The 19,613-nt window shown below is 47.2% G+C and overlaps 1 protein-coding gene across 2 annotated transcripts in view; it reads left to right on the forward strand.

The window, feature by feature from the left end:
• Positions 1–19,613, forward strand: part of fam171b (family with sequence similarity 171 member B) — a 105,297-nt gene that overhangs the window by 28,678 nt on the left and 57,006 nt on the right. The gene's annotated exons all lie outside the window — the stretch shown is intronic.

Consider the following 19,613-nt stretch of genomic DNA (forward strand, 5'->3'; position numbering starts at 1 on the left):
TCTGTGGAATTCATTGCCACAGAGGACGGTGGAGGCCGGGACGTTGAGTGTCTTTAAGACAGAAGTTGATAAATTCTTGATTTCTCGAGGAATTAAGGGCTATGGGGAGAGAGAGCGGGTAAATGGAGTTGAAATCAGCCATGATTGAATGGTGGAGTGGACTTGATGGGCCGAATGGCCTTACTTCTACTCCTATGTCTTATGGTCTTATGGAAATTGGATAATTATCTGAAGAGAAAATATTTAGCGGGCTACCAGGGAAAAGACGGGAGTTGGGCTAGTTGCAGAAAGCCGCACGGACACAATGGGCTGAGTTGTCTCCTTCTGCATTATAACCATTCTAGGATTCTGTGATACAGTATTAAGCATGCCGTTTTCATTTTGCTTGATAAACCTGTGAAAATGACTGAGGCCTTGAAAGAAACTGCAGTCTAAATATACATTTTACTGTGTGTATCTCGCCAGCTGTTGTGTAAAATTTGCACTTGTGAAGATGGTAGAAAAGATGGTAGAAAGGAGCTGTACCTGCATCGCTACGATGTGTGTGGTGGTGGGATTAGTGCCTCCTCACATATTAAATGCCTAAACAATACAGTTCATTTCTTGCCCAAGTAAATATCCCTTTTGGATATGAAACTGAAATATTTCATTTCTAGTTGCATATAATCCAGTTATATCGAGCACAATTTCATTTCGCTTCCTGGTGGCATAATTTTGCACCTTACTAGTTCCTCATTTTGTAATATGACTGGTTGAAAAGAGAGTAGTCTCTAATTGGTGGAAGGGAAGAGTTTGGCACACATTCCAATAGCGATAGAGGGTGGGATTCTCCATTCCTGAGTCTTGGGTGTTGACGCCAGGGCTAAATTTGTGCACTTCCATGACAACAAAACTGGTGCCGCACCTGGACCGATTCAGCGACTGTTGAGGGGCTAGCATCGACGCCACGTACATCGTTTCCAATGAGAAAAGGTGCCTGATTAGCGATTGACATTCGGGAGGCTGACAAGCTGCAGCTGCATATACACACATCACTCCCCACAACATCACCATCCCAGCCAGCAAGATGGCAGCAAGGAGAGCAGCACCCTGTTTCACGGACACTGAGCTGGAGATCCTCCTGGACTCGGTGGAGGGGAGGCGGGCCACCCTGTACCCCAGCCCAGGAAGGCAGCTACCAGTTGTTTGCCGTGCCTGGGCGCAGGTGGCAGAGGCCGTCATCGCCACAAGCAACACCATCCAGACCGGCTTGCAGTGCCATAAAAAAACTGCACAACCTCCTCATTGCGGCCAGGGTGAGTAGGCAACACTGTGCCTCTAGCAGAGAAGACTATCCAGAACAGCCGGGAGCTGGAAAAGACTGAAGGGGGACCGCCGGACCTGCAACTTTGCTGCTGCAGCTTACTCCTTCTCCTCGAACAGATCCAGCTTGTACAGCCGCACGGAATCCCTCTGAGCTGAGATACTGAGATGACTAGGAGGAAGGCCAACATTGATGGTTGAATTCCAATATCCATTTACTGCAGGGAGTGAAAGGCCTACATGTTAGCATGATGCATACCCCTGGGTCCAACCAGGTCCACCAGGCCTCTTGGCTGGCACTGCGGGCCCTGGCCCTGTCAGTGCCCGGCACCATGAGGACTCTGGCCCTGGCACCCGTCCCTGCTGCCAGGGGTATCGTTGGCTGATGCTGCCCTTGCCAGCAGTGCAGTGTGCCATGCGGTCTCCGCCTGGTGCTCCTGTTGGTGCCACAGTAGACTGTGCCCTGGGGGGCGGCCTGGTGCCCCGCCGGATGGCGGCTGGTTGGGTGGCGGAGGGGGAGGGTGCGGGCACCCATGCGTCCGGTGTCACTCTGCAGAACCAAGGGCAACGACGGTATGTGGTCAATGGGGTGCGCAGCAAGATTGCTGCCTTGCAGGCCGCAGTAATGGTGGTCTGTGCCTGGGCACCGCCCCAGTCCAGTGGTGTGGGGGTTGGGGGGGGGGGGTCACACCGGCCACACGGCCCGTTTTCTCATCGCCACCCTCCCCCTCAGGCCAATGCTAGGCCCGGTAGCCCACGGTCGCTACTCTCCGCGTCCTACCTCCTCTCTCTCCCTCATCAGCCACAACACCGGTTTCAAGATTTTTAAAAGCACCAGTGAACCGCGCCGTCAGGAATTCAGCCCATCAGGGATGGAGAATCGCGGAGGCCCCTGGGAATATCAGGTTGGGCCTGCTAATAATGTGCAAAAGGTGTTTACTGTACGTGCATCCAGGAATGCATCGACTAACCTGTTGAGGTGACGAAGAATTGCGGTTTGGCGTCAAATCGGTGTCAGCTGCAATTTTGGCCTTGGACCGATTCTCTGCCCAATTGATTTCGGTGACGTCCGACGGGGAATTCCGCCCAAAGTATTCACTATTCTAGGTGGTTATATCAAAACAATTTTAAATAAGTTATGGATAAATTTGTATAAATAACTTATGTTGATTATTGATATAATGTAAGGGCCCTTCCTGTTGACTCCCTTAGTTCTTGTTTCTTTTATGTTTTTATTGTTTTTGATCCATTGTTAATGGAGAAATACCTTCAAGTCGAGCAGAAGAAGTAAGGAACTCAGTGTTAAAATAGTACACTGTGATATAAAGTTTTGTATATTTGGCAGAAATGAAATGGAAAAAAAAATGAAATGAAAATCGCTTATTGTCACAAGTGGGCTTCAAATGAAATTACTGTGAAAAGCCCCTAGTCACCACATTCCAGCGCCTGTTTGGGGAGGCTGGTACGGGAATTGAACCTGCGCTGCTTGCCTGCCTCGGTCTGCTTTAAAAGCCAGCTATTTAGCCCTGTGCTGAACCAGCCCCTGACTGGTTTGGAAGAACCCAGACTTTATGGCACCCAAGAGATTGGAGGGGTTTGTTTCGATTGGTTAGTGGTGGCCAATGGATTGGCCAGGGACAGTATTCTGCCCAGCAACCGATATTGATTGGTTCCTGTCAGATGGAGTTTTTCAGCGAGAAGCCACTGGACCCTCGAGGAAGCAACACGCTCTGCTGCCTACTGTCTGAAGGCAGAGTCTCTCCCTCTTCTCCCCCCCGCCCCTCTCTCTCTCTCTCTCTCTCTCTCTCTCTCTCTCTCTCTCTCTCTCTCTCTCTCTCAACACGTGCGTGTTGACCTTTGGTATGCTAAAATTAAAGTTAATTCCAAGCGTGTTGTGACACTGGGTCCAGTGGGGCTGGACTTCACTGCGCATTGGCCCAGGGTGTTGTAACAATTAGCATTAAGTCTTTCTGAGAAAGATGTGGTTTTGGCTGTCTAAGTTTGTGGATAAACTGCAAAGTGGATTCACACTATTGCTTGTACCTGTGGAAACTGGTGCTGTTTAGAAGCCTCGTTCAGTTTCTTGCATCATCTGATATATAGATGTGCAACACTGCATTTACCCACAATAGACAAGCAGCATTAGGTACTGTGAACACTATTCATCACTTGCAATAAATAGATTGCAGCACAGCATTTGATGCAGAGAATATACCGGCTCCCATTGTTACCTGATTCCTGACGGAAGCTTAGAGAGGTGCACGGGGCCCTCGGATTAGCCATGTCCTGGGAAGTTCTCTGCCCTGTTGTGCCATTTCATCGTTTTTTTCCGTCAGTCATTTCATTTCTTTCAGTTAGGGTCTGGTTTTGCTCACTTGGCTAGTCAGCTGGTTTGTGATGCCAGCAGCCCGGGTTTAATTCTCGTACTGGCTGAGGTTATTCATGAAGGCCCCACCATCTCGACCTTGCCTCTCGCCTGAGATGTAGTGATCCTAGGGTTAAATCACCACCAGTCAGGTTCCTTTCCGAACCTATGATCATCTGGGACTTTGCCGACTATCGTTACCTCTTTCAGTTATAATTCAACCTATAATGATAAATATTCCACACATTAAATTCTTGTAACAGTAGTGAGTTATAATAAATGTTAATCCATGCTCTTGCCATAGTTTAGTAGTTCTTAATGAGCATCAATTAACTTAGTTCTTCTTTGTGCAAAATAAATATTTTGATCTGCATGCTTCTTTCTGAATATTGAACCAGTGAATACAAATAAATGAATTTACTGATTTATATTTATGTAATGGTCAAAAATAAACTTTGCACAGTTCTCCTTTTAAGAATCATAAGATGAGTTGTTATCCAGGAAATAGTCAACAACAAAATAGAATTAGTAGTCAAAATGGTCCAGACTCTGTTTTACTTACTTTTTGTTCTTATTGATACTCTTGTTGCCGCCAGTTTACAATTGTAACATTGGGATTTTCTAGACGGCTGTTGGTGGTTGGCTAATGCTGCTGTGTTCTATACTTATGATGTCGATGCAGTCTTAAGGTTGTAGTTGCATTCCTGAGCAGTATAACTTAAAGCATATCAGATATTCCCTTTTACAACCTTTGTGAAAAGTGTAGTTAGGTTCTGCAGGACCTTTCTCATCAGAAAAAAAAAATCAAAATATTTAATTGCTAAATTCCTATACTGGGAAATTAAATAACGTGAAATAAAATTTTAATGAAATGAATAATTTCTACTTTACTTCTGTTCACTGTCTCTCCTGTTCGCCGCTGACTCTCTGGCTCGCCACACATCTTGTCCCCTAACTCTCCCTCTTTCCGTCTCTCCCACTCCCCAACCCTCCCAAATCCCACTGACCCCACTTGCTGAATCACCCACTCAAAGAACAACAAAGAACAAAGAAATGTACAGCACAGGAACAGGCCCTTCGGCCCTCCAAGCCCGTGCCGACCATACTGCCCGACTAAACTACAATCTTCTACACTTCCTGGGTCCGTATCCTTCTATTCCCATCCTATTCATATATTTGTCAAGATGCCCCTTAAATGTCCCTATCGTCCCTGCTTCCACTACCTCCTCCGGTAGTGAGTTCCAGGCACCCACTACCCTCTGCGTAAAAAACTTGCCTCGTACATCTACTCTAAACTTTGCCCCTCTCACCTTAAACCTATGCCCCCTAGTAATTGACCCCTCTACCCTGGGGAAAAGCCTCTGACTATCCACTCTGTCTATGCCCCTCATAATTTTGTATACCTCTATCAGGTCGCCCCTCAACCTCCTTCGTTCCAGTGAGAACAAACCGAGTTTATTCAATCGCTCCTCATAGCTTATGCCCTCCATACCAGGCAACATTCTGGTAAATCTCTTCTGCACCCTCTCTAAAGCCTCCACATCCTTCTGGTAGTGTGGCGACCAGAATTGAACACTATACTCCAAGTGTGGCCTAACTAAGGTTCTATACAGCTGCAACATGACTTGCCAATTCTTATACTCAATGCCCCGGCCAATGAAGGCAAGCATGCCGTATGCCTTCTTGACTACCTTCTCCACCTGTGTTGCCCCTTTCAATGACCTGTGGACCTGTACTCCTAGATCTCTTTGACTTTCAATACTCTTGAGGGTTCTACCATTCACTGTATATTCCCTACCTGCATTAGCCCTTCCAAAATGCATTACCTCACATTTGTCCGGATTAAACTCCATCTGCCATCTCTCCGCCCAAGTCTCCAGACAATCTAAATCCTGCTGTATCCTCAGACAGTCCTCATCGCTATCCGCAATTCCACCAACCTTTGTGTCGTCTGCAAACTTACTAATCAGACCAGTTACATTTTCCTCCAAATCATTTATATATACTACAAAGAGCAAAGGTCCCAGCACTGATCCCTGTGGAACACCACTGGTCACAGCCCTCCAATTAGAAAAGCATCCCTCCATTGCTACCCTCTGCCTTCTATGGCCTAGCCAGTTCAGTATCCACCTTGCCAGTTCACCCCTGATCCCGTGTGACTTCACCTTTTGTACTAGTCTACCATGAGGGACCTTGTCAAAGGCCTTACTGAAGTCCATATAGACAACATCTACTGCCCTACCTGCATCAATCATCTTAGTGACCTCCTCGGAAAACTCTATCAAGTTAGTGAGACACGACCTCCCCTTCACAAAACCGTGCTGCCTCTCACTAATACGTCCATTTGCTTCCAAATGGGAGTAGATCCTGTCTCAAAGAATTCTCTCCAGTAATTTCCATACCTCTGAAGTAAGGCTCACCGGCCTGTAGTTCCCGGGATTATCCTTGCTACCCTTCTTAAACAGAGGAACAACATTGGCTATTCTCCAGTCCTCCGGGACATCCCCTGAAGACAGCGAGGATCCAAAGATTTCTGTCAAGGCCTCAGCAATTTCCTCTCCAGCCTCCTTCAGTATTCTGGGGTAGATCCCATCCGGCCCTGGGGACTTATCTACCTTAATATTTTTTAAGACACCCAACACCTCGTCTTTTTGGATCACAATGTGACCCAGGCTATCTACACCCCCTTCTCCAGACTCAACATCTACCAATTCCTTCTCTTTGGTGAATACTGATGCAAAGTATTCATTTAGTACCTCGCCCATTTACTCTGGCTCCACACATAGATTCCCTTGCCTATCCTTCAGTGGGCCAACCCTTTCCCTGGCTACCCTCTTGCTTTTTATGTACGTGTAAAAAGCCTTGGGATTTTCCTTAACCCTATTTGCCAATGACTTTTCATGACCCCTTCTAGCCCTCCTGACTCCTTGCTTAAGTTCCTTCCTACTTTCCTTATATGCCACACAGGCTTCGTCTGTTCCCAGCCTTTTAGCCCTGACAAATGCCTCCTTTTTCTTTTTGACGAGGCCTACAATATCACTCGTCATCCAAGGTTCCCGAAAATTGCCGTATTTATCTTTCTTCCTCACAGGAACATGCCTGTCCTGTATTCCTTTCAACTGACACTTGAAAGACTCCCACATGTCAGATGTTGATTTGCTCTCAAACATCCGCCCCCAATCTATGTTCTTCAGTTCCCGCCTAATATTGTTATAATTAGCCTTCCCCCAATTTAGCACATTCATCCTCGGACCACTCTTATCCTTGTCCACCAGTACTTTAAAACTTACTGAATTGTGGTCACTGTTACCAAAATGCTCCCCTACTGAAACATCTACCACCTGGCCGGGCTCATTCCCCAATACCAGGTCCAGTACCGCCCCTTCCCTAGTTGGACTGTTTACATATTGTTTTAAGAAGCCCTCCTGGATGCTCCTTACAAACTCCGCCCCGTCTAAGCCCCTGGCACTAAGTGAGTCCCAGTCAATATTGGGGAAGTTGAAGTCTCCCATAACCACAACCCTGTTGTTTTTACTCTTTTCCAAAATCTGTCTACCTATCTGCTCCTCTATCTTCCGCTGGCTGTTGGGAGGCCTGTAGTATACCCCCAACATTGTGACTGCACCCTTCTTATTCCTGATCTCTACCCATATAGCCTCACTGCCCTCTGAGGTGTCCTCTCGCAGTATAGCTGTGATATTCTCCCGAACAAGTAGCGCAACTCCGCCTCCCCTTTTACATCCCCCTCTATCCCGCCTGAAACATCTAAATCCTGGAACGTTTAGCTGCCAATCCTGCCCTTCCCTCAACCAGGTCTCTGTAATGGCAACAACATCATAGTTCCAAGTAGTAATCCAAGCTCTAAGTTCATCTGCCTTACCCGTAATGCTCCTTGCATTAAAACATATGCACTTCAGGCCACCAGACCCACTGTGTTCAGCAACTTCTCCCCGTCTGCTCTGCCTCAGAGCCACACTGTCCCTATTCCCTAGTTCTCCCTCAATGCTCTCACCTTCTGACCTATTGCTCCCGTGCCCACCCCCCTGCCATACTAGTTTAAACCCTCCCGTGTGACACTAGCAAACCTCGCGGCCAGGATATTTATGCCTCTCCGGTTTAGATGCAACCCGTCCATCTTATACAGGTCACACCTGCCCCGGAAGAGCTCCCAGTGGTCCAGATAATGGAAACCCTCCCTCCTACACCAGCTGTTTAGCCACGTGTTTGTCTGCTCTATCTTCCTATTTCTAGCCTCACTGGCACGTGGCACAGGGAGTAATCCCGAGATTACAACCCTCGAGGTCCTGTCTTTTAACTTTCTGCCTAGCTCCCTGAACTCCTGCTGCAGGACCTCATGCCCCTTCCTGCCTATGTCGTTAGTACCAATATGTACAACGACCTCTGCCTGTTTGCCCTCCCCCTTCAGGATGCCCTCTACCCGTTCGGAGACATCCTGGACCCTGGCACCAGGGAGGCAACATACCATCCTGGAGTCTCTTTCACGTCCACAGAAGCGCCTATCTATGCCCCTGACTATAGAGTCCCCTATTACTATTACTCTTCTGCGCTTTGACCCTCCCTTCTGAACATCAGAGCCAGCCGTGGTGCCACTGCTCTGGCTGCTGCTGTTTTCCCCTGATAGGCTATCCCCCCCGACAGTATCCAAAGGGGTATATCTGTTCGAGAGGGGGACAACCACAGGGGATTCCTGCACTGACTGCCTGCCCTTTCTGGTGGTCACCCATTTCTCTGCCTGCACCTTTAGTGTGACCACATTTACATAACTGCGATCTATGACGCTTTCCGCCACCTGCATGCTCCTAAGTGCATCCAATTGCTGCTCCAACCGAACCATGCGGTCTGTGAGGAGCTGCAGTTGGGTGCACTTTCTGCAGATGAAGCCATCCGGGACGCTGGAAGCCTCCCGGACCTGCCACATCTCACAGTCAGAGCACAGCACCCCTCTAACTGACATTGCGTCAATTAATTAAAATTAAAATTTGTCTTTTTTTTTTAAATACTTTTTTTTAAAATTGCAAAGTTACTGTCAACTGTCTGTTTCCTAGCACTAGATTTCTAATAGAAATGCGATAGCTAACTATAATATTCTCCGATCTCTGGCTTAGATATCCTCTAAATTATAATTAAGTTATTATGTTTAATTAGTTCCCAAATACTCAAATTTTTTTTTTTTAAATTTAGGTTAGAATCCCAACCAGCCACTCAGGTCACAGCTTTTCTGTGATGTCACTTCAGTTTCCCCCCGACACACACAATTTGAAAAAAGGTATAAAAGTAAAAATCACTTACTTACTTACCTTCTGAGTGTCTGAGATGTTCTCAGGTTCTCTCGCTGACAGAGACTGCTCCTCCACCTCCGATCCTTGACCTGCACAATGCTAATAATACACGTGTCGTGTCTCGGGTTTCCTCTCCACCAGAATTTATTGGTTGGGGGGGGGGGACTTGCCAGAGGTCGAACTTCCGGTTCCCGCCTTATATAAAAACAAATAAAACAGAAAAGAAGAACAGACACGGGACCAGGCAAGGCTTTTTAAATTCACTACTCACCTCCAAGAAGGCCCCTGCGCACCGCTGCCGCCGAAATCCAAAGGGCTGCTCCTGTAAAGGTAAGGTTTTTAAATACACTACTCACCTCCAAGAAGGCCCCTGCGCACCGCTGCCGCCGAAATCCAAAGGGCTGCTCCTGTAAAGGTAAGAGCTTTTAAACTCACTACTCACCTCCCAGAAGGCCCCTGCGCACCGCTGCCGCCGAAATCCAAAGGGCTGCTCCTGTAAAGGTAAGGTTTTTAAATACACTACTCACCTCCAAGAAGGCCCCTGCGCACCGCTGCCGCCGAAATCCAAAGGGCTGCTCCTGTAAAGGTAAGAGCTTTTAAACTCACTACTCACCTCCCAGAAGGCCCCTGCGCACCGCTGCAGCCGAAATCCAAAGGGCTGCTCCTGTAAAGGTAAGGTTTTTAAATATACTACTCACCTCCAAGAAGGCCCCTGCGCACCGCTGCCGCCGAAATCCACTCAAACACATTCTGCCCCTTACCCACTCGTCAACCCGTCCTCTCCACTAGCTGCTTCCCTTTCATGAACTTTTACTGAAAGCGAGGACACGAGAGGCAGGAAGAGCAGCTTTGACTTGCAGGAGGTAACCAGAGAGGTGGCAAGAGGGAGGATTGCGACCTGAAGTGTCAAGGAGTGGGAGAGACCGCAAGCCGGTGCGTCAGCAGTGACTGGTGCTTCAGGGACCGGGAGAGGCCATGAGCGACAGGGTTCGCAGCGACTGAAAGGGTCAGGAGGCAGGGGTGGCCACGAGCTGGAGGGTCAGCAGTGACCGGGAGAGGCCATGAGCCAGAGGGTTTGTGCAAAGGAGGATCGGGGAGCGGAAGAGGCCACTCTAAAATGTGCCCATCAGGCTACATAGCTCCACATTAGGCCGAGAGTGAAATGACTTCAATGATACTCTATCGTTAATCATGAATATGAACTCCATTGACTGACGGACATTAAAATTGAATGACAAAGTTGGGACTTGCTGTACTGCTAGAAATTTGATGCCTGTGTGCCACTGGTGAAATATTGACTGCCCCACCTCCTCCTGCTCCCTGAAAATATACTGTGCTGTTTCATACGATTCAACTCCCATCACACATAGCTACTACTCCACTCCACAAACAACAAATGTGATATTCATTTTCGTGAAATCTCATATTAATCGCAAGAGCAAATGTAATATTTTATTGGATCATTTTGAACATGTCATAATCTCTGAATGTATTCCAAAACAACAGTCTGTTGCTTGAGAAAAAACTATTTTGTCAATTTTCCCTGTAATCATTCTGCCTTCAATTGATATGCAGATGCTGTTGGTTGCCTCGTACTCTTAGAACGCTGGTTATCATTTAGTTATCCACAGTGGTGCTTGAAGCAAAGCATCAAACAATAGCTAAGACAGCATTTCTAAAAGACGAGAGCAGGTAATGTCTTGTGTTCCTCCTCCTTGGCAATGTTCCAAATATGTCTCCCAAAGGCCTGTCAGATACTGGAGAATGTCAGGATAGGATCTGGGGGAAAGGAGGGGCAAGGTGAGAGAAACAATAGTGGAGGCAGGAATGTTCAATAGGTTGAATAACTTGCAATTGTGTAGTCGAAACCTGCTTGCTGAAACTAGAAACTACCTGAGTGAGGCAATAAAAGACAAGGGAGAGGCCACATAGAAAGAAGACAGGCTGCAGATATTGGAAATGAAAACCAAATATTGGTGGGAATACACAGTTGGTTGGAGTTTAATTTAAAACAAACTGGTGGAATTGGCTCAGGTAGGAGTTTAAGTTCCGTTTTCTGACTCAAACCCCCTGTAACTGAAACTGGAAGTTTGGACAGGCAGCAACCCACTCCAAGGAAATGGTTAGATCTTGAAATGTAATAATGCGACTGTGATCCTCATTCTACTTTTGTTGTTGTCATAGAGGAATCATAGAAGCATGATAGAAACCCTACAGTGCAGAAGGAGGCCATTCGGCCCATCGGATTGCACCTCTGAAAGAACACCCGATCCCCGTAACCCTACCTAACCTTTCTAAACACGAAGGGGTAATTTAGCATGGCTAATCCACCTAACTTGCACACTTTTGGACTGTGGGAGGAAATTGGAGCACCCGGAGGAAACCCACGCAGACACTGGGAGAACGAGTAAACTCCAGTCACCCAACGCTGGAATTGAACCTGGGTCCCTGGCTGTGAGTCAGCAGTGCTAACCACTGTGCCACCGCGCCGCCCTCAATTGTTGATTTATTGGTTAGGTTGTCCTAAGCTTGTGGAATTTAGCAGCTTCCTCAAGGTTAGGATTCAGGAGGTAAGTGCTTCTACCTTGAAGTGCTAATCAGGCTGGGCCCCTGGGCAGGGAACTGATCACTGACATTAGAGACACTCCGCAAAGTTATAACTCCAGTGTGGAGGAATCCTGAATCGTGATTTCCTCCAACCTCTGATCAACCTGCTCCCTGCAACAAGTGAGGAAGGTTCTTCCCTAGAAACTCATAAGTCTTAAAATAAATAACCCGATCCCTGCCCCTACCTCACCCGTTTGAAACCTGAAAATTCAGACATCAGCCCCTCTGCCACCCATCAACATGACCAGCAACAACAGGAAGGAAAATAATGAATATACCTGAAGCTATTGAAATCACTGTGGAGATCAAAGTGCCAAGTGAACATTCACCTGAGGAAGGAGCAGTGCTCCGAAAGCTAGTGATTTGAAACAAACCTGTTGGACTTTAACCTGGTGTTGTAAGACTTCTTTACTGTGTTCACCCCAGTCCAACGCCGGCATCTCCATATCGTGCCACGTAGAAGAGTGAGTTGGTGCTCCTGAAGCTTGGCTCAAGCATTTTAACCACTTTGGCAGCCAATCCGACCACCTTCAATGATTTGTATACACATTCTCCTAGGTCTCTCTTCCCGGTCTGACCCTCCATTCAGAATTGTACCTTAATTTTGTATTATCTCACCCTGCTCGTCCTACTAAAATGCATTCTTCACACTTAACTGCATTGAATTTCATCTCCCCAAGTTTTGTATCATTTGCAGATTTTTAAATTGTGCCCAGGACACACAAGACGAGGTGTTTAGTATGGGTAAACAAAAGCAATATTCCTCGTACCGGTCCCTGGGAACTGCACTGTATACATTCTTCCAGTCTGGAAAGCAACCATTTACCTCTACTCTTTATTTCCTGTCACATCAGCCAACTATGTATCCATTTTTCCACTTTTCCTTTTATTCCCTGGACTTCAACATTAGGAAAGTCTACTTTAGGGCACTTGATCAAACACCTTTTGGGAGCCCATTTACCCTCATTAACAATTTCTTACCTCATCAAAAAACAGCACCCCACCCCCTTTTTGTTGACCCCTCAAATTACAGAAATCAATAAATGACTTCCACCTCCAGATGAAGCCATCTGCTGACCTCCTTAAAGCGAACTTGACCTTCCTCAGCCTCAGGAATTCCGCCAGGTTGTTTACCCACACTCCCGCTTTTGACGGCTGCGAGTCCTGCCACCCGAGCAAGATCAGGCTATCAGGAAGGCAAAGGCCAAAACATCGGCCTCTCTCGCCCCCTGGACTCCCCAAATATCGCCACCTCTGGACTCGGAACCACTTCGGACATCACATCCGCGAACCCCTGCCAGAACCCCATCAGTCTTGGCCACGCCCAGAACATGTGGAAGTGATTTAGCGCTCCCCCCGCACACTGTCCACGCCTACACCTTACCGGAGCAATGAATCTAGTCATCCTCGCCACCGTCATATGAGCCCTATGTACCACTTTAAACTGGATGAGGCTTAACCTCGCACATGATGAGGACGCGTTCACCCTCCGCAGGGCCTCCGTCCACACCTCGGCCCCCCACTTCCCCTTCCAGGTCTTCCTCCCATTTCCTCTTAATATGCCCCCCATAAGTGCTCCCTCCCACTCCATCAACTCCTTATAAACATCAAACACCTTCCCCTCCCCTATTTCGTCCTTCGACGGCACCTTATCCTGCAACCCCAAGGACAGCAGCCCAGGAAAGGACAGCACCTCTCTCCTTACAAAGTCCCCAACCTACAGGTACCTAAAACGGTAAAGGCACCAACAGCAAAGACCTCAAACGCATACCCCTGCACGATGCCGCCTCTACCTGCCCACACACCGACCCCCTCCCCCATAGCCCATTTCCTTACCATAGTGATGTTCACCACCCAATAATAGTTCTTCATGATCGGCACCGTCTGTTTCCTTCAGAGCATATGCCCTCTCTAACCATCTCTACCATTTGGGCAGCACGGTAGCACAAGTGGATAGCACTGTGGCTTCACAGCGCCAGGGTCCCAGGTTCGATTCCTCGCTGGGTCACTGTGCGGAGTCTGCACGTCCTCCCCGTGTCTGCTTGTATTTCCTCCAGATGCTCCGGTTTCCTTCCACAGTCCAAGGACGTGCAGGTTAGGTGGATTGGCCATGATAAAATTGCCCTTAGTGACCAAAAGGTTAGGAGGGGTTATTGGGTTACGGGCTTAGGCTAGAAGTGAGGGCTTAAGTGGGTCGGTGCAGACTCGGATGGGCCAAATGGCCTCCTTCTGCACTGTATGTTCTATGTATTACCCCAGACCAACTCACACCAACATAAATAGTAAAACTCCAAACACTCCACCCGCACCCCTCAAACCATGCCCAGTCCATGATCTCTGATGAAGATTTCAGCCTACTCCAGAGTTTCGAAGTAAAAGTCCTTCGAGTCAAATGTGACTCTTGGCTTTGCTGGGTGGCCCACCCCAAACTGCACTCCTTGATTGTACAGGACAATCTTCACCTTATTGAAGGCTACCCGTCTCCTTGCCAGCTCAGTGCCAATGTCCTGGTAAATTCTTCCCATGTAATCGTCCCAATCAATGCTCCGGCATTTCTATGCCCAATACATGACCTGCTCTTTCGTTTAAAAATTGTGGAACTGAATGATCACCGCACGTGGTGGCTCATTCAGCTTCTGCTTCTGCCTCAAGGTCCAGTGTGCCCTGTCCAGCTCTGAAGCCACAAACACCTCCCCTCCGCCCACCAGCTGAGAACATTTTGCAGAAAAGGCCTTGAGCCCTCGACTGCCTCCGGCAGACCCACCAGTCTCTGGTTCATGCGATCGGACCTGTTCTCCGTGCCATCTAGTTTTGGCTTGAGGCCCTTATTTCTGTCGCTGACTAGCACCATTTTGGCTTCCAACAACGCAAGTTAGTCCTCTTGCTGAGTCAAGGCCTCTTCCACGCTTTTCAACTTCTCAGCCTGCTTGTCTACTGCCTTAGCCATCCAGCCAAGCTGCTCCCTTATCGGGCCCAAACCCTCCTCTACCATGGCTTTAAATGACACCCTCATTTCTTGCCACGCCTCTTGAATCGCTCGTCCATCTCCCCACCGAACTTGTCCAGTTCCTTTGCCATCACCCCGCCATCATATCCAGGGTGATGGGTGTAGCTGCTTCTCCTGCCATCTTTGAATCCTTAGTCGGACTCGGAGCTTGCGACTTCCCTCCTCCACCTTCCTTCGATGTCACCCTTGGCATCCCACAACCAAACTCCACTTGCTCTGTCGCACCATCGGGTTAGAGCCCGAAAACTCCTCAGAAAAAAGGGCAAAAGAGCCCAAAGTACTGTGCCCTACACGGGAGCCACCTAATATGAGACTGGCTGTTATATGCCGCACCATAAGATCCCCTTTGTTTCTAGTTGTGACCCCTAGTTCTAGATTCTCCCACAAGAGGAAGCATCCTTTCCACAACCACTCTGTCAAGACTCCCCAGGATCTTACATGCTTCAATCAAGTCGCCTCTCACTCCAAACTCCCAACAGGTACAATCCGGCCTGACCAACCTTTCCTCATAAGTCCCATCATAATTCCCCTCGCAGTAAACAATAACCTTCTATTAGCTTTCTTAATTGCCTGCTGTACATGCATACTAATGATTCATGTGCTAGGAAAACTCAGCTCTATAATCTCTCACTGTTTCAATAACATGCTGCTTTTTTATTCTTCCTTCAAAAATGGACATTTTCACACATTATATTCCATTTGCCAGATTTTTTGCTTACCCTACCTGTCTATATCCTTTTGTAGCCTCTTTATGTCCCCTTGATAATTAACTTTCTTAGCTATTTTGAGCCATCAGCAAATTTAGCAAACATACCTGTGGTGCCTTATCCATGTAGTTTAGATAAATTGTAAAAAGTTGAGACGCTAACACTGCCTCGTTACATCTTGCCAACCAGAATATGCCTCCACTCTGTTAGCTGTTAGCTAGCCAATCTTCCATCCGTACCAATATGTTATCCTCTACACCATGAGCTTTTATTTTCTGCAATAATCTTTGTGCCATCTTATCATATGCCTTCTGAAAACATTCACTAGTTCTCCCTTATCCACAGCACATTATTCTTCAAAGAACTCCAATAAATTAGTTAAGCATGATTTCCCTTTCATAAAACCATGTTGATTGCCTGATTATCTTGAATTTTTCTAAGTGCCAATGATATCCTTTTCTAAGCTACAATGGCTTCAATAGTAGTTTCTAACATTCCTTATGACATGTTAAGCTCATTCCTTATGACATGTTAAGCTAACAGGCCTGTAGTTATCTCCCGCCACCCCCCCCCCCCCTTTCTTTTTGAATAAAGCAGTTACACTCCCTATTTTCCCATCTAATGGACCCTTCCCCGAGTCTAGTGAATTATGGAAAGTTAAAACCAATGCCTCAACCAGCTAACCAGCCACTTCTTTTAAAACCCTAGGGTGATATCCATCAGGACCGGGGACTTGTCAGCCCGCAGCTCCAACAGTTTGCTCACTACCACTTTCCTGGTGATGGTAATTTTCTTGCATTCCTCCCTCCCTTCCATTTCCTGGTTTACAGCTGTTTCTGGGATGTTACTTGTATCCGTTATAGTGAAGATCGACGCAAAATATCTGTTCAATTCATCTGCCATTTTCCTTTGCGGAAAGGAAAAAGGATGGAAATCTTAGTTGGAAAGGTTTTAAAGCAAACAAAATCTGCCAGCTCTGCCAGTAAGTGTATTTAAAGTTTTTCATTGAACAGTGTTGAAATTTCACAGTAGATCTGCAGTCAGGACCTGAATTGATTACAGTGGCAAGTGATGAGAGACTCTCTCTAAGGAGGCAGTCTATCGCCTCTGCTATTTCACATCACCAGGAGCGTAATTCCAGTACGATAACCAATTTGGTTTGAACAGTGCCTGGGGGTTCCTTGGAAGTTGTAGTCATTTCAAACATTGAATTAATTAGATAAAGCAGACTCTGCTGCCTGTCATGTTCAAATGTACCGTGCAGGAGACAAATTCTGTCCTGGGCAGAAGCTTCGGAGTTTAGGAACTGCGATTGCAGCTACATGTCTGAGATAGGTAGCTACTGTGCAAGTTGCAATTGTTGATGAAGTCGATAAATTCTTACCCACCCATGCTCCCTCCTACCACCTTTTACAGACATGCCCACCTCCATGCACGTCAATGTCTCAAATCGAGGAAAATTCAAAGATAATTTATAAATAGTAGAAAGAACAATTGGAAACGGATAATGAAATGAAATGAAAATCGCTTATTGTCACGAGTAGGCTTCAATGAAGTTACTGTGAAAAGCCCCTAGTCGCCACATTCCGGCGCTTGTTCGGGGAGGCTGGTACGGGAATCGAACTGTGCTGCTGGCCTGCCTTGGTCTGCTTTAAAAGCCAGCGATTTAGCCCAGTGAGGCTAAACCAGCCCCATGATGTGGCATGTTTCGTAATGAATACTTTGCATCCATCTTTACAAAAGAGGGGATGATGCAGACATGGCCTAGGAACAGGAGTAGGGCATTCAGCCCCTTGAGCCTGTCCTGCCATTCAGCGAGATCATGGCTGATCTGTGACCTAAATCCATATACCTGCCTTTGGCCCATATATCTTTGCTTAACAAAAATCTCAGATTTAACATTAACTGTTATAGATTAACTGCTGTTTGTGCGAGAGTTCCCTTTGCATGAAGAAATGCTTCCCAACATCTCTCCTGAATGGTCTATCCCTAATTTTTACACTATGCCTCCTAGTTTTAGGATCTCCAACCAGTGGAAATAGTTTATCTTTATCTACCCTGTCATTTCCTCTTAATATCTGAATGTAATGATCATGGTGGTAGCAATTGGCTGCTTGTCATCAGCATTTCCGTCCCTTTAAGGGCAGAGATCCTGCCAGTCAACCGGAGGACTGACAGCTCGTCTATCCCAGCAGCGAGGACCAGCAACAGTGGAGGTCCTGGAATGGAAGTAAGTGTGTTAGTGCCTCACCAGGGCCAGGCAGGCCAGCATGAGGAGGGTTCCAGGGTGTTTTTCAGGACTGATTGGGAACCATTCAAAGGGCCTCCACCAAGATTTGTGTGGACTCCTGAGGCCCAGCTGTGATATTTTGAGGCTCGCCATGTCCCCGGCCGGGCGCCCAAGGCTTAGGCCATGCCCCGAAGCTCCTGGACTCCTCATCCGTGAATCGAGCTAGCACTATATCCGGGCCATCGAGGTGCATGCAGCACAGCTTCTGCCAATCCATTCGCAGGCGCTTCAGCCAATCCTGCCCCGGCAAGCTGGGGCCCGAACCTCACACTACCACCAATGGTAGGTTGGCGGACTGCGTCCGGTGCTTCCCTGAAGCCTAAGGTAAACCGGAGTTGGACCGGTTGGAACGATTGGGTATTATCCGCCCCATGTAATCTGCGGATTAGGCTGCACCAAGCCAGTCATGAATCCTGACGGCTTTGTGTGGAGACAATAAAATGACAGTAAATCAGGGGTTCTGTTTGGACTGTTACCCAATGCCCAGAATTAAAGACCTTAAGAGCATAAGACATAGGAGCAGAATTAGGCCATTTGCCCCATCAAATCTGCTTTGCCATTCAATCATGGCTGATATGTATCTCATCCCCAATCTCCTGCCTTCTCCCCATAACCCCATATCCCCTTATTAATCAAAATCCTATCTATCTCTGTCTGAAAGACACTCCGTGATTTGGCCTCCACAGCCTTCTACGGCACGGAGCTCCACAGATTCACCACCCTCTGACAATAAATTCCTCCTCATCTCTGTTTTAAAGGATCGTCCCATCAGTCTGAGGTTGTGCCCGCGGGTTCTAGTCTCTCCTACTAGTAGAAACATCCACTCTATCCAGGCCCCTCGGTATTCTGTAAATTTCAATGAGATTTCACCCTCATCCTTCTAAACTCCCAACGAGTACAGATCTAGAGTCCTCAACTACTCTTCATATGACAAGTCTTTCAGTTGGGGGATCATTCTTGTGACCCTCCTTTGGACCCTTTCCAAGGCCAGCACATCCTTACTTAGATACGGGACCCAAAACTGCTTACAATATTCCAAATGGGGTCTGACCAGAGCCTCAACAGTACATCCCTACTCTTGTATTCTAGCCCTCTTGACATAAATGCTAACATTGCATTTGCGTTCCTAATTGTCAACTGAAAGTGCATGTTAACCTTAAGAGAATCCTGAACAAGGACACCCAAGTCCCTTTGTGCTTCTGATTTTCTAAGCCTTTTCCCATTTAGAAAATATTCTATGCCTCTATTCTTCCTGAAGAAGAGTCTCTTGTCCTCGTGTCTGTTGGCTCATTTCACCCTTTCCAAGCCTTGCTCCTGACCTGTGATGCTTTGCCTTACGGCTTCAGGGCTGTCTTGGCACATCGGATGGAGGACAGCAAAACAACCTATTGCATTTGCTTCACACAACTTGGAGGCAGCGGAGCAGAAGGAAGGTCTTCACGGTGAAATGGTTCCACTGTTACGACACCCTGGACGAGTCGTGGTCAGTTCCAGGCCCATAGATCCCGGAGTCCCAGCACGAGTGAGTTGACCAATAATTTGTGTTTTCCTGAAATCTTTGATACCTGACTGCTCCAGATTTATAAGTGAGGAAAGAATTGGAACTATGGCCTACTAGTCTACCTGTTCCCAAAACCCCGTCCTACCCTCCACCAGACACGTACAGACAAGACAGACACGTGGTAAGGGGAGGGAAGATTTAAACCTTTTCCTTCAATTCTCGTTTTGCAATAAATCTTTGCTGCTACGGTTGTAGCTTCTGCAGGCACCCGTCTTCTCCGAATGTGACTCTCTGGGGAATGGTTTTATACATGTGATTCAGTCAGTGAAATTCTATCCTTTGACCAATAGATGGAGGCCATGTTTCCTGGAGTTATTACTGGAGCTTTAAACTGGAAGAATTACGGACGTTTTCCATTTGCCTGATCTCTGTGCAGAAACACTGGCTGTATTATAAAGAGAGTTCTCAGTTTTGGTTCTTCCCAGCCATTCGGGCAGAGGATTATAGTATTACAGATCTGGTGAGCAACCGCTT

The sequence above is a fragment of the Scyliorhinus torazame genome, chromosome 2 (genome assembly GCF_047496885.1).
Source record: "Scyliorhinus torazame isolate Kashiwa2021f chromosome 2, sScyTor2.1, whole genome shotgun sequence".
NCBI lineage: Eukaryota > Metazoa > Chordata > Chondrichthyes > Carcharhiniformes > Scyliorhinidae > Scyliorhinus > Scyliorhinus torazame.